At 42.2% G+C, this 13,290-nt stretch overlaps 1 protein-coding gene and 1 pseudogene across 1 annotated transcript in view; both read left to right on the forward strand.

The window, feature by feature from the left end:
- The window catches only part of TMEM163 (transmembrane protein 163), a 295,491-nt gene that overhangs the window by 164,869 nt on the left and 117,332 nt on the right, over positions 1–13,290 (forward strand). The gene's annotated exons all lie outside the window — the stretch shown is intronic.
- Positions 1,434–2,702, forward strand: LOC102831920 (annotated as a pseudogene).

Here is a 13,290-nt window from a genome sequence, read left to right on the forward strand (position 1 = left end):
CTGGCCACCAGCACACAGGCTCTCTTCCCACCAGAGTCCAGAGTCCCCAGGCACTCTCTCTCTCCAGGTCATCGTCTCTGCCTCCATCTCTGGCATTGCTACTTCTCTGGGTAGGGTCCCACACGCCGCTCTTCTCCTTTGATGGTCCCAGGGTCCTCTGCTCCTGGACTGTAAGATTAGTTACTCCTCTCCTTTTGTTAAAAAATGTCTACCTTTACATTTGCAACACTCACAATCAGTCCTGATAGCAATTATTCACTGTTGAACCACAAGAGTCTTATCCCCATCTCCTTTCACCAGCCCCGATCAGACAGGTTGGAGACCACTCTGTGGAGATTCTACTTTACCCCTCACCCTCTGGAGCTAGGTTTCCTCTTGAAAGCTTGTAAGCCAGTCACTTTGTGTCTTTGTAGCCCCTCCATTTTGGGTCTGCAGTGTCCAAGTTGCCCATCACTGTCAACCCTGTGCACCGAGGAGATGGGAATAATAAGCATTCTTTTTAAGGAGGTGAGTCTTGTGGCTCTGTAGGATAGTCTCTGGACTGTGGACTACAAGATTGGTGGTTCAAGCCCAGTCACCGCTCCTTGGGAGAAAGCTGAGACTTTCTGCTTTAGTAAAGATTTATAGCTTCAGAAACCCTATACAGTCACGCATGTTCACACTATGAACCAGAACCGACTTGATGGCACTTAACAATAACAACATTTTTAAGGAGCCCTGGTAGCTCAGAAATCCTTTAAAATGCAGGGTCTCTAGAATTCGGAACCAACTCTATGGCATACAGCATCAGCAAGCTTTATTTTTGACAAAATCTTGTTCTTAAGAGAGGTGAGAAAGTGTTTGAAATGAGTTGGGGATGAAATGGGAGGCTTGGAGTGGCCACTAATGGCTTAAGCCTGCTTTGTCTGTGGAACTCATTTTGAAGAACCTGAGGAAGATGGGCCAAAAGCAGAGAGTTTGTAAACATTCAATTTATTGTCCTCCTGTGGTGCTGTGGGTTAATGTGCTGGATGCAAAGTCGCTTTGATGTCCTGTTTGAGGTGTCGTGTGTTAGGACAATCTGTTAAAAATTCAAAACAAAACACAGACAGATTCGAGGCGGGACTTTTTAATGCCTTCCTAATCAACCACAGACCTGAATATATTGAAAGAAATTGTAGCGATGAAAGGGACACGCCACCTTTAAAACTAGGCTTTACTGATCGATGATCCCTAAATCTAGGAATAGGCACTTGATGTTTGTGGGCTGGGCCATTATGGGAGAGCGGCCTCGTGGTATGGCTTTCTGAGGAGGATCTAGACTGCAGCTTCTTGATTTCCTGTGCCGTCTAATTTTGAGTCGCCTCTTCTTGTAGTACCAGTTGACTAGATCAGCACTGCCCAGACGTTTCTGTTGGCATCTTGTGTATACGTCTTTTCGTCTTACCATGGCCATGGCTCAGCTCCAGGCACGCTTCTACACTGACAACAAGAAGTATGCGGTAGCTGATGTTCCTTTTTCAATCCCTGCAGATTCGGAAATTGTTAACCTTAGTAACATCATTAACAAATTGCTAGAGGCCAAAAATGAGTTCCACAAACATGTGGACTTTGATTTCCTTGTCAAGGGCCATTTTCTACGAATGCCCTTGGTCAAACATATGGACCTGGAAAACATCTCATCAGAAGAGATCGTGGAACTAGAATATGTGAAGTACACTGCACCTCTACCGAGCAATGCATGTTTCACGATGACTGGATCAGTTCAGTTACAGGGGCAGAGGAATGGATTTTAACTGGCTCTTACAATAAGACTTCTCAAATCTGGTCCTTGGATGGAAAGTCAGTAATGACAATCGTCGGACATACAGATGTTGTAAAAGATGTGGCCTGGGTGAAAAAAGATAGTTTGTCTTGCCTACTACTGAGTGCTTTTATGGATCAAACTGTTCTCCTATGGGACCGGCATATAGAGAGAAACAAAATGAAAGCCTTGCACTGCTGCAGAGGCCGTGCTGGGAGTGTGGATTCTATAGCTGTGGATAGCACAGGAACTAAATTTTGCAGCAACTCCTGGGATAAGATGCTAAAGATCTGGTCTACAGTCCCTACAGATGAAGAAGACGAAATGGAGGAATCCATAAACCGACCCAGAAAGAAACAGAAAACAGAGCAGTTGGGACTAACAAGGACTCCCATCGTGACCCTCTCTGGCCACAAGGAAGCAATTTCTTCAGTTCTATGGTCAGATGCTGAAGAAGTTTGCAATGCATCTTGGGACCCACACAAATAAAGTGTGGGATGTTGAAACTGGCAGTCTTAAGTTAACTTTGACTGGAAATAAAGTTTTTAATTGTATCTCCTACTCATCACTTTGTAAACGTTTAGTATCTGGGAGCACAGATAGGCATATCAGACTGTGGGATTCCTGAACGAAAGATGGATCTTTGGTGTTACTGTCCCTAACATCATATACTGTCTGGGTCACATCAATAAAGTGGTCTCCTACTCATGAACAGCAACTAATCTCAGGTTCTTTAGATAACTTTGTCAAACTGTGGGTTACAAGAAGTTGTAAAGCTTCTCTCTACGATCTGGCTTCTCATGAAGACAAAGTTCTGGGTGTGGACTGGACAGATACAGGGTTACTTCTGAGTGGAGAAGCAGACAATAAATTGTATTCCTACATATACTCCCCCACCACTTCCCATGTGGGAGCATGAATATGAATTATAATATGACAGTAGAGATGGATTATAAAAGAAATCAATGGAGAATCTTCAGATTACATAGATCTGTGGGTCAACACTTCAGAAATTGTTTAGATTACAGTTTTTATAAGGTTTTCTACCCGATAATAGCTACCATCATTGTACTTTTCTTTATTATTTTTTATTATGACAGTTGTGTTCATAAACTATTAAATGTGACCTGCATTCTGTACCTTACGCTAGACTCTTGGAAAAAAAAAGTTACTTTGAGCCATAAGGTCTGCAGTTCAAGCTCACCAGTCGCTCCTTGGAAACCGTATACAAGGCTGTTATGGGTCGGAACCAACTCAACAACACTTAACAACAACAACAATACCTAGTTATAGACTCCTGGTGTGGTGCTGTAGGATTAACATTGGACTGTGAAGCACAGTGTCAGCTGTTCAAACCCACCAGCTGCTCCTTAGAAACCTGATACAGGATTGCTATGAGTAGGAACCGACTTGACAGCATTTAACAACAACGTACCTAGTTATGGGGGTGCCTTGGCTCTGTAGGATAAGCACTAGACTGTGTTTCAAGCCAGTGTTTCAAGCCTACCAGCTGCTCTGTGGGAGAAACATGAGACTTTCTGATACTATAAAGATTTACAACCTAGAAAACCCTGTACAGGGTTGCTATGAATTGAAAATGACTCAATGGCACTTAACAACAACAAATACCTAGTTACGGTTGGTAAATTGAATGTTGGCACTGCAGGATAAACATTGGACTGTTAACCACAAAGTCAGCAGTTTAAAACCTCCAAAGAAAGGTGAGGGTTTCTTGCTTCCCTAAGATTTACAGCCTCAGAAACCCTATGTAAGGTCACTGTGAGTCAGAATTAACTCAACAGCACTGGATTTGGTATACCTAGTTATGGGTCATTTATCAACATTGAGAGAAAATAAAGCTCATCCTCTCAGGGAAGAAATATTGTCACAGGGCCAAGAAAAACCATGACTCCTTATTTTTATTTTCTTTTGGAGCATCAGCCCTGATTCAGCTTTGATTTATAGCTCAATGTTACTGGAAGATTGTCCTGGTTCATGTGACCAGCAACACAGATCTCCATCTATAAGATTCTGTTAGCACTCAGCCTAAGATATTTATATCGAGGTATCTACCTTCGCTATGGGTCTTTATTGTGGGGTGTCGGTAACTGAACATTTACAGGTAAGAGCTTCCATATTTGTTCTTAGTAACTGATTCTTCAGGCCTCTCTTTTTAAGTTGTATTGGTTGGATGATGCATCTGATAATGTCTTTCTTTTCTTTTCAGTTGTGTTTGCCTCACTTTGGATCTCTCACAAGTCTAATACATTTATTTGTTGGTTTAGAAACCGGATTTAAGGTTTCTTTCCTTAATCTTCTTTTACTTCTGTGTAGGTTATAAAGAAATGAAAGTCATCCATACTTAATTGAAACATAATAGATCTGAGCACCCCAAAATATATTAGTCAATACCCGTGAAGTGATCCATGCTTATTGAGTAAGCTTTTTCTGTAAATATTCTGCTTTCAATTTGATGGCATCCTATAAAAAATAAAACAGGTAGGTTCTCAGTCAGTAACAAAGGAGATGATACAGGCACGTGGAGACCTGGTGTTGTTGTTGTCGTTGTTAGGTGCTCTGGAATTGTTGTTGCTAAGTGCTGTCAAATAGGTTCTGACTCATAGCAACCCTGTATAGAATTTCTGAGGCTATAAATCTTTGTGAGAGCAGAAAGCCTCATCTTTCTCTCATGGAATGATTGGTGGGCTTGCACCACCGATCTTGTGGTTTGCAGTCCAGTACTTATCCTACAAAGCCACCGTGCTCCCTGCATGTATAAGACATGATTTAAAGTATAACTGAGGTCAGACAGACCTTAGTCCTCAAAGTAACATCTTTGCTTCTTGGCACTGTGAAGAGATCTTTTGATTTCTTGACTGCAGCTTCAATGGGCATTAATTATGGATCCAAATAAGATGAAATCCTTGACAGCATTAATCTTTGCTCTGTTTATCATGATGTTGTTTATTGGACCAGTCATGAGGATTTTTGCTTTCTTCATGTTGAGGTGTAATCCATATTGAAAACTGTAGTCTTTTATCTTCATCAGTAAGTGCTTCAAACCCTCTTCACTTTCAGCAAGTGAGATTGTATATCTGCAGATCAAAGGTGATTAACAACTCTTTCTCCATCCTGATGTTGTGTTCTTCTTCATAAAATCCAGCTTCTTGCCCAGCATACAGATTGAATAAATGTAGTGAGAGGATACAGCATGGACACACAACTCTCCTGATTTTAAACTATGTAGGCTTCTTTCTTCTGTTCAAACAACTGTCTCTTAGACTGTGCACAGGTTCCCTATGAGCATAATTAAATAGTTCCATTTTTTGCATTGTTATCCATAATTTGTTCTGATCTGCATAGTTGAATGCCTTTGCATAGTCAATCAAACAAAGGTAAATAAATATCTTTCTGGTATTTACTGCTTTCAGCTAAGATCCATCTGACATCAGCAATGATATTCCTCCTCTTCCGAATCCATCTTGATTTTCTGACACATCCCTGTCTATGTTGCTTCTGTTTGTTGAACCGTCTCAATCGGTATTTGGTTAATTCCTGGAGATTGTGTTTCACCAGTGCCTTCAGAGTATCTTGGACTTCTTCATTCAGTACCACTGGTCTTTGATCATATGCTACCTTTTAAAATGGCTGAATATAAACCAGTTATTTTCACTACAATGACTATGTGTAATCCTTGCATTTTCTTTTGGTGTTTGATTGTTTTTTTTTTTTTTTTCCTCCAGTTCTTTCAGTTTGAGAAATGCCAAATGCGTTTTTCCCTTTTGCTTACCTAATTCCAGATCTTTGCACATTTCATTATAATATTCTGTTTGTCTTCTCAAGTTGCCCTTTGAAATCGTCTGTTCAGCTTTTTTACTTCATCTTTTTTTTTGTTTTTTGTTTTTTGTTTTTTTTGCTTTAGCTGCTCTACATTCAAGAGCATGATTTTCAGTCTCTTCTGACATTCATTTTGGTTATTTTTTGCCCTGTCTTTTTAATGATCCTTTGACACGCATCTTTACCTTGTGAGCAAGAAAAGGCTGCATGATGGACAATGAAGCCTTATTCCTCTCCTTGCCAGTGTCATCAATTTTCCAACTGCCGGATTCTTGTGCCAGTAGTTGTCTTCTTTGGATTCTTTTCTCTTGCTCCTCTGGTCCATGGAATATGGGGCATGGCTTCAGGAGAGGGTGCTGCAGCTCACCCCAAAGTTGCTATCCCATTAGGCTCTTAACAGCTGTGCCATTTAATTGCGTGTGTAGGACCAGGCAGTGTTTCATTCCATTGTGCATGGGTCACTATGAGTGGGAACCAACTTGAAGGCACATGACAACAACAAAATGGCCCAGGACACTACCACATGGAAATTGCAGTGGCTCTGTAGGATATGCAGTGGACTGTGAACCACAAGGTCGGTGTTCAAGCCCACTAGCTGCATCTTAGAAGATAGATGATGCTTTCTGCTCCTGTGAAGATTTACAGCCTCGGAAACCCTATACTGCGTCGCTGTGAGTTGGAAGCAACTCCATAGCACTTGTCCCCGTTTTACTAGAGAAGCCAGCAATAAGAATCCCCCACAACAGTAGCTCAGTAGCTTGAGGGCATTATTTTCTAACCTATTCAAGTCTACTTTTGCGGTGGGTTACACAGATTCTTGTGGGTATGTGTTGGGGAGGTGACTGTACAGTCATTTTATTGATTGATTGATTTTTGTACGTGACCATGTCCTTTGATCTGTGAGAGAGAGAGAGAGAGACACCTACTATCATTCCTGTCCTTGGAGTCCCTGAGTGGTGCCGTTAATACACGAGGCCACTAACTGAAGGGCTAGAGGTTCAAGTCCACCCAGACATGCCTTAGGAACCACCCCACCACCACCACCACCAATCTGCTTCTGAAAAATCAGCCACTGAAAATCTTACGGAGTTGGAGTATAATTCTACTCTGAGATACGTGAGTTCTCCACAAGAAACAGCCTGCCTGTGGTTAATTAATGACTCAGGGTTGTCTGGAAGACAAGCACTCTCAAAGAATGATATTAGGCTCTGAGACCCTGATTTATGGTACAGATATTTTGCAATGCATTACAGATGTGAAGCTGAAAATCTTGGTTCTTTCCTTCAAGTTGATCATGAGTTAGATTGAGATTCCACTATCCAGTTCTGTGGGGGTCAGCTTGATGCTCATGGTGGTCAGGCTGACTTTGGGAGGAAATGATGCTGCAAGGCTGGCCCCACATGGCTCCAGTGGATGCAAGAGGAAGGGAGAGCCAAGGAGATGCCGAGCAGATTGTCCCCATTTTACTAGCGAAGCCAGCAATCCAGGATTTTGTTGATGCATTTATTTATTTATTTTTTTAGTGTTAAAATTTTTTAATGTTGCTGTCTCCTGATTTTAAAATGTTGGAAGCCAATACTGAGGCAGCAGCCCTTTGCAGATTCTGGTCTAGAATAGCAAAGACAAAAAGAAAGAAAGAAAGAACTTTCTTATGGCTGGCCTCTCTAGTAAATTCACAGTTAATTCACTGTGCTACCACTGAAGATGAGCAGCATAACAGACAGGGCTAAGCAATGGTGCTATTGCTCGTTTTCCAAACTGCTTTTACCCCTTGCCACTTAGTAGTTCGAGGAAAGTTCAACATCCTGTTCTCGATTTCCTAGGCCATCATCATCTTGCGTTTGAGTGGGACAGTGTCTGTTGAAGTGAGTTTGACCCTTCTTACTTCTGTCTCTTCTGCTGTCCATATCTCAGCAAGCCCTAGAAGCTCCGACTGAAGTGTGGATGGTGGAAAGATGGGTTCTCATCTTTGGACCAGTTACATGGCTGTTGGCGAGGTTGTTGCCAGGCATCTGAGTTTCAGAGGCGGTCTAATTAAAGTGGGATTGATTTATTAAGGGAGCTTTGCTGGTCACATAATTTAGCAACTCAGAGGTGTTATGGGGCCTGGGGTATTGCTAAAGAGTGCTAAGGCTCAAGATAATTATTGCCTGAGTTGGAGAGAATGACAGATGGGCCCTCATTGTTCCTATAAATCGAGCATGCAATGGAAATAGCGTTCTTTGTTTGATGTTGTTGAGGGGACCTCTGCAAGGATCCTCCATTGCCTCTCTGGCACCCTCACCTCTCTGCACATTTCCAAGGCGCTTTGTCTGCACCTTCTACCATTCGCCCTCCAAGCCTGCTTATTCAGCTGTGTGATTTGCATTTGACCTTGCTCTAACAATGGTTTGCCTGGGTCCAGTCCATTTTCCAGCTGTCTTTCTGTTTGAATTTGAGTTTCCAGCTGACGTCCTTTCTGGCCTGGTGAGAGTGTGGCTTAGCTAAAGAAGGTCTGGTCTGTAACCAGACCTGAGTAAATATTTACTTAAGATTTCTGTTGTGTGTGTGCTTCTAAGAAAGTAGCTGTTATTTCCCCTTGACATGCAAATGAAAGTGGAGCACAGGACAAGTAAAAACCTGGGAGGCAGGAGGCCCCTTACACCAGGACTGCCATACCCTGGCTGTCTTCCAACCTACTGTGAACTCTCTGGATCCTTGTTGTTGTTGTTAAGTGCCGTTGAGTCGATTCCGACCCATAGTGACCTTGTATAGGGTTTCCAAGGAGCAGCTGAGCTTGAACGCCAACCTTGCAGTTCAAACGGCTTTGCAGTCTGGCACATTAACTCACAGCGCCACACCAGGACTCCTTAGCAGCACCCTTCTCATTTAGGTGATTTAGTCTAGGAAGCTGGATTTCAAAGACTTCAATGTAGTAAACACATGTGTGGTAGTATGCCATTCTGTTAACCACAAGCATTTTTGGGTGTGCAGTGCAGCCTGCTCTTAAATGTGTCTCTAAATCTATCTTCTATCCTTCTGTTCTAGTTCCGTGAAAAGCCAAACAGAGTTTCTATAAAATAAGAGTTTTATTCAGATTCAGAGATTGGCAAAGTGAGAAGTGCCAGAATGTAAGTTCAAAATGGCGTTCTGAAGAGGGAGCGTGAGTGTACGTCTTTTTTACTCAAATCTGCAGGTCTTTGTACGGAGTTGGGAAGAGTATAGGGACTACCTCTGGTTGGTTCCCATTAAACATGTTCTTGTAAGACTCATTTATCAAGAATTTCTATTGACTGGGGCACTCAAATTTAGTCTCATCTTCCTGTATTCTGGAGATGGTTCCTGTAACAGTCAGGATGGGCCATCTCAGAATGGTGCAGTGTAAGTTATCTTTGTCAAATGTGTGGTCATGGAACACGAACTCTACAAAACAGAAACAGGGAGTCCAATCAGACCTGTGCAGGCTATTTTAGCTGTGGCCAGTGCCTCTCTTTTCCAGTGCTCTTTCATATGCCTTTAATTGTATTTTCATGAGTTGGATACTTTTCTCCCTGCCCCCAAATTTTATTATTCCAACAAGGAATAAAATTGATCCCTTTTTCTGATTTCAATGGATATATAGGATCTTTGTAGAAAATGTGGATAATGCCAAAAAAGGAAAGAAATACCCTCAAACAAACATTCCAACCTCCTAAAAATTAACCACAATTATTATTTGGGATAATTTTTTCCAGGATATTTATTTATTTATTTTACTTTTCTTATGTGTTGTGTATGTGTGTGAATTGAGTGCATGTTTGCAGAGCAAATTAGTTTTTCATTCAAAAACTCATTTACATTTTGTTTCCCATGAGGTAGCATCACTTATCCCATTTCCTCCCTGAATTTCCTGTTTCTATCCGTCTTTTTTCTTTAATCTTTCCTGCCTTCTGAACTTTATCCTGGGGCAAATGTTGACCTTTTGATCTCAAATGGTTGAGGATTCTAAAGAGTGTGTACCTTGTTCACCTTATAGGCCTCTCTATTATTTGTGTGAAAATTGAGCCATGGTAGTTAATAGGAACCACAGTTTCTGGGGTTGTTGCAGCCTCTATCTGACCAGTAAGCCTGGCGTCTGTATCAATTTTTGAATTGTGCCCCACATTTCCCTCTCACTCTAGCCAGGACATTTGAATGTGATCCTTTTCTGAGCAGTCTGCAGTAATAGTTTTTCTGGTCTCAGGGTTGTAGAGACTCTAGTTGTTTTTAGTGAATTTTAAAACATAGTGTTGTTGTTGTTGTTGTTGTTAAGTGCCGTCGAGTCTATTCCAACCCATAGCAACCCTGTATAGAGTTTCCGAGGAGCAGCTGGTGAGCTTGAACCGCTGACCTTGCAGTTCAAATGGCTTTGCAATCATACTGTAAAATTAGTCATATTATATATATCAACTTGTATCCTGCCTTTATTTCTACCAAACTGTTTTCTTAAAGCAATAGGGGCAATTAGAATGTCATGTAACTCTCCTCTTGTTCTCTTTTGCGTCAGCCAAAAGGATCTCCAGCTTTACCGCCTCTTCTCCCTCAGTGCCAAAGTTCTTTCTCTAATAACCCCCCCACCTCTAATGAATGCCATGTTCTCAATGAAGTCTCTTCTGATGTCCACATTCAATTTTCATCTGCACTAGCTAGAGCTCCCAATCCCCCTGACCCAGGCTTGTTCATTCATGGAACCTAGTAGCCAGTTTACCATCCATTTGTTTATTATTGTTGTTGTTATTCTATCTCGCATGCTGATATAAGCACTAACCAATAGTACTCTATGTAAGCATTCTTGAGTGACTCACCTTGTTGCTGTTCTGACTCATAGTAATCCTATAGAAGAGAGTAGGATTGCTGCACAATGTTTCCTAGGCTTTATAAAGGCACATCACCAGTTTCTTCCATGGAGTGGTCGAGTTTGAACCATCAACCTTTCAATTAGTAGGCAAGATCTTAATCACTGTGCCAACAGGGCTCCTTCTTAAATACTTAACCCATTCTTTGACTGGACCGTACTGAATTAATCATTCCCCTACCAACAGACATTCGGATTGCACACAGTGTTTTGCTATCATAAACCATGTGATCCTACTGTGAAACGTTGTATGTATAAAGTAGTTTTTTTTTTCCATATTTTGAACATTAAAGGAGACTCTTTGATGTAATATTACTGGGTCAAGGTGTATGGTATTAAGATACATTTGGCTGTAAGTGGTACAAATTCAACTTAGAATGGCTTTAAGTAGGTTGCAGGAAATTATCGGTTCACATATGGGGGCAGTGGGGGAATCAGTGGCAGGCTTCTCCCCTTCCATATGGGACTCCTAGTTTTGATTTCCTGACAAGTGCACGTTGTCGCAGCCACCACCCAATTGTTAGTGCAGGCCTGAGTGTTGCTATGATGTTGAACAGGTTTCAGCAGAGCTTCCAGACTAAGAGAGACTAGGAATAAAGACCTGGTGGTCTACTTAAAATAATCATGCATGAAGTCCTATGGATCACGACAGTCGAATCCTCATCTGATATCATAGGGATGGCACAGGACTGGGCACCATTTCCTTTCATTTGTATGGGGTTGTCATGAACTGGGGACCTATGTGAAGTCAACTAACAACCACAGCATTGGCTTACGTATTTGGAAAATTGTTGTTGTTATGTGCTGTGGAGTCGGTTCTGACTCATAGCAACCCTGTACAGGGTTTCTGAGGCTGTAAATCTTTACAGGAGCAGAAAGCCTCATCTTTCTCCCGCGGAATGGCTGGTAGTTTCGAACTGCTGACCCTGAGGATAACAGCCCAATTCGTAACCACTATGCTAACAGAGAAAAGTAGAGGGATAGATTTCTGGTAGAATTGATTTCAGAGGTTCACTATCAGTAGGGGTCTGACCTGTGTCTTATCTTTAATTTGTCTTCCTCTGTGTGGCTTCAATCTGAGGTAGCCTTTTTGCTATTGTTCCTTGCAGGTTGTTATCCTAACAGCTCATCAATTTCCTCTTAGAGAGATACCACCTTTCCCAGTATTTTTAGCAAAAATATTGGGGCAGAGTCTCTTTGCCTCAAATTGAATTGTGCTCGTCTGTGAATCCCTAGCTTTGGTCATAGAATGATGTGAGTCATGCCCTCCCATTGAAATCAAATAATCTGTAGGAAGGGAAAATGTAGTGCCACTAAAGGAGGTTCAACAAACAAGAGATCATCACTGTATGTGTTGTTGTAAGTGCTGTCGAGTCGATTCTGACTTATAGTGATCCTATGTACAGTTTCCAAGGAGTGGCTAGTGAGTTTGAACCGCCAACCTTGAGGTTTAAACTGAGCTTGCTGTCCAGTTCATTGATCCACATTACCACTCTGTTTTTTACTTTGGGGGGGGGGTGTCCCTGCATGGCACCAATGTCATCAGCTACTAATGGAAAGGTTAGAAGACTGTTAGATCGCCTTCTGGAAGCACTATGGAGACACATTCCCCCTGACATGCATGCAGTCACCGTGAGTTGGAATTGATGGTGTCTGGTTTGGTTTTGGGTTTCGGTGTTTTTGATAAAAAAGGAGAAGAAGGTGGGTAGAGAGACAGGGTTACATTCTAAGCATGCATTCTAAGTGTGCGTGAGAATGTAAGGTCAACCTGATCAAATGGGGATCCATTTTCACAGACCAGGTGGAGTGATAGGTGGGAAGCAGAAGCCACGGTTTCCTGGGGAATTGGATGAGGATCTCAGTAGCCTGTAATTGCATGCCTCTCTGGTTCCCTAAGTAGATGTTAAGATGATAAGTCATGGAGACAGTTTCTACATATGAGGGGCAGAGGCATTCTTGAACATTACCCTGAGGGATTCTGATAACAGAGCTAACCAGATAAATCTGGAGGCTCCAGCCCAGACCAGCCTTGTTGTCGTTGTTCTTAAGTGCTGTTGAGTCGGTTTTGAATCATGTTGACCCTGTATAGGATTTCCAAGGAGCAGCTGGTAGTTTGAATCACTGACCTTGTGGTTCAAGCCGACCTTACAGTCCAGTGCTTTATTCCACAACACCACCAGACAGACCAGCTTTAGAATTTGGAAAGCAGGCTGACAGCCACAGTAACTTCATTACCTGCAGCCCAGTGGCCCCTTTTCTTGATCCTGGAGCAACCTTTCTTAGAGAGCTCTCACCACAACTGCCAGACTTTGTGGATGCAGCACTTGTAGTGTAATTGTGTGAGGTTGGAAGGGGCCTGTCTGCTGTCTACTGTTGAACAAAGCACTTGAATTAAAGGCATGGCTGGACTTTTGTTGGATCTGTGATGGCTTTCACCACACTCAACTAAGTGTGCCTGGGAGTCCAGCGCCTCCTGACACATCACCTCTTCCTTGGGTAGGTCGTCCTGGCCTAGGCCAGCTCTGCTCCAAGGGTAAAGGATGTTGGTGATGTCTTGATGAAAATCCCAAGATTGCTTTATCTTTCTGTCTAAACCAATTAGACCCTTTCTCTTGAGTTCATTTATATACCAGAATTAGGGTATGTCATGGGGAGTTACAGACTAAGAAAATAAAGTTGCTACTTGACACATCAGAAATTCCTAAATTTCTAGTGGGTCCTGGGCTAATGACCGTTGTTGTTGTTGTCAGGTGCCATCGAGTTGGAACCGACTCATAGTGACCCCATGCACAGCAGAATGAAACAATGTCCAATCCTG

Source organism: Chrysochloris asiatica, unplaced genomic scaffold, assembly GCF_000296735.1.
Source record: "Chrysochloris asiatica unplaced genomic scaffold, ChrAsi1.0 scaffold00012, whole genome shotgun sequence".
In the NCBI taxonomy this organism is placed as follows: Eukaryota; Metazoa; Chordata; class Mammalia; order Afrosoricida; family Chrysochloridae; genus Chrysochloris; species Chrysochloris asiatica.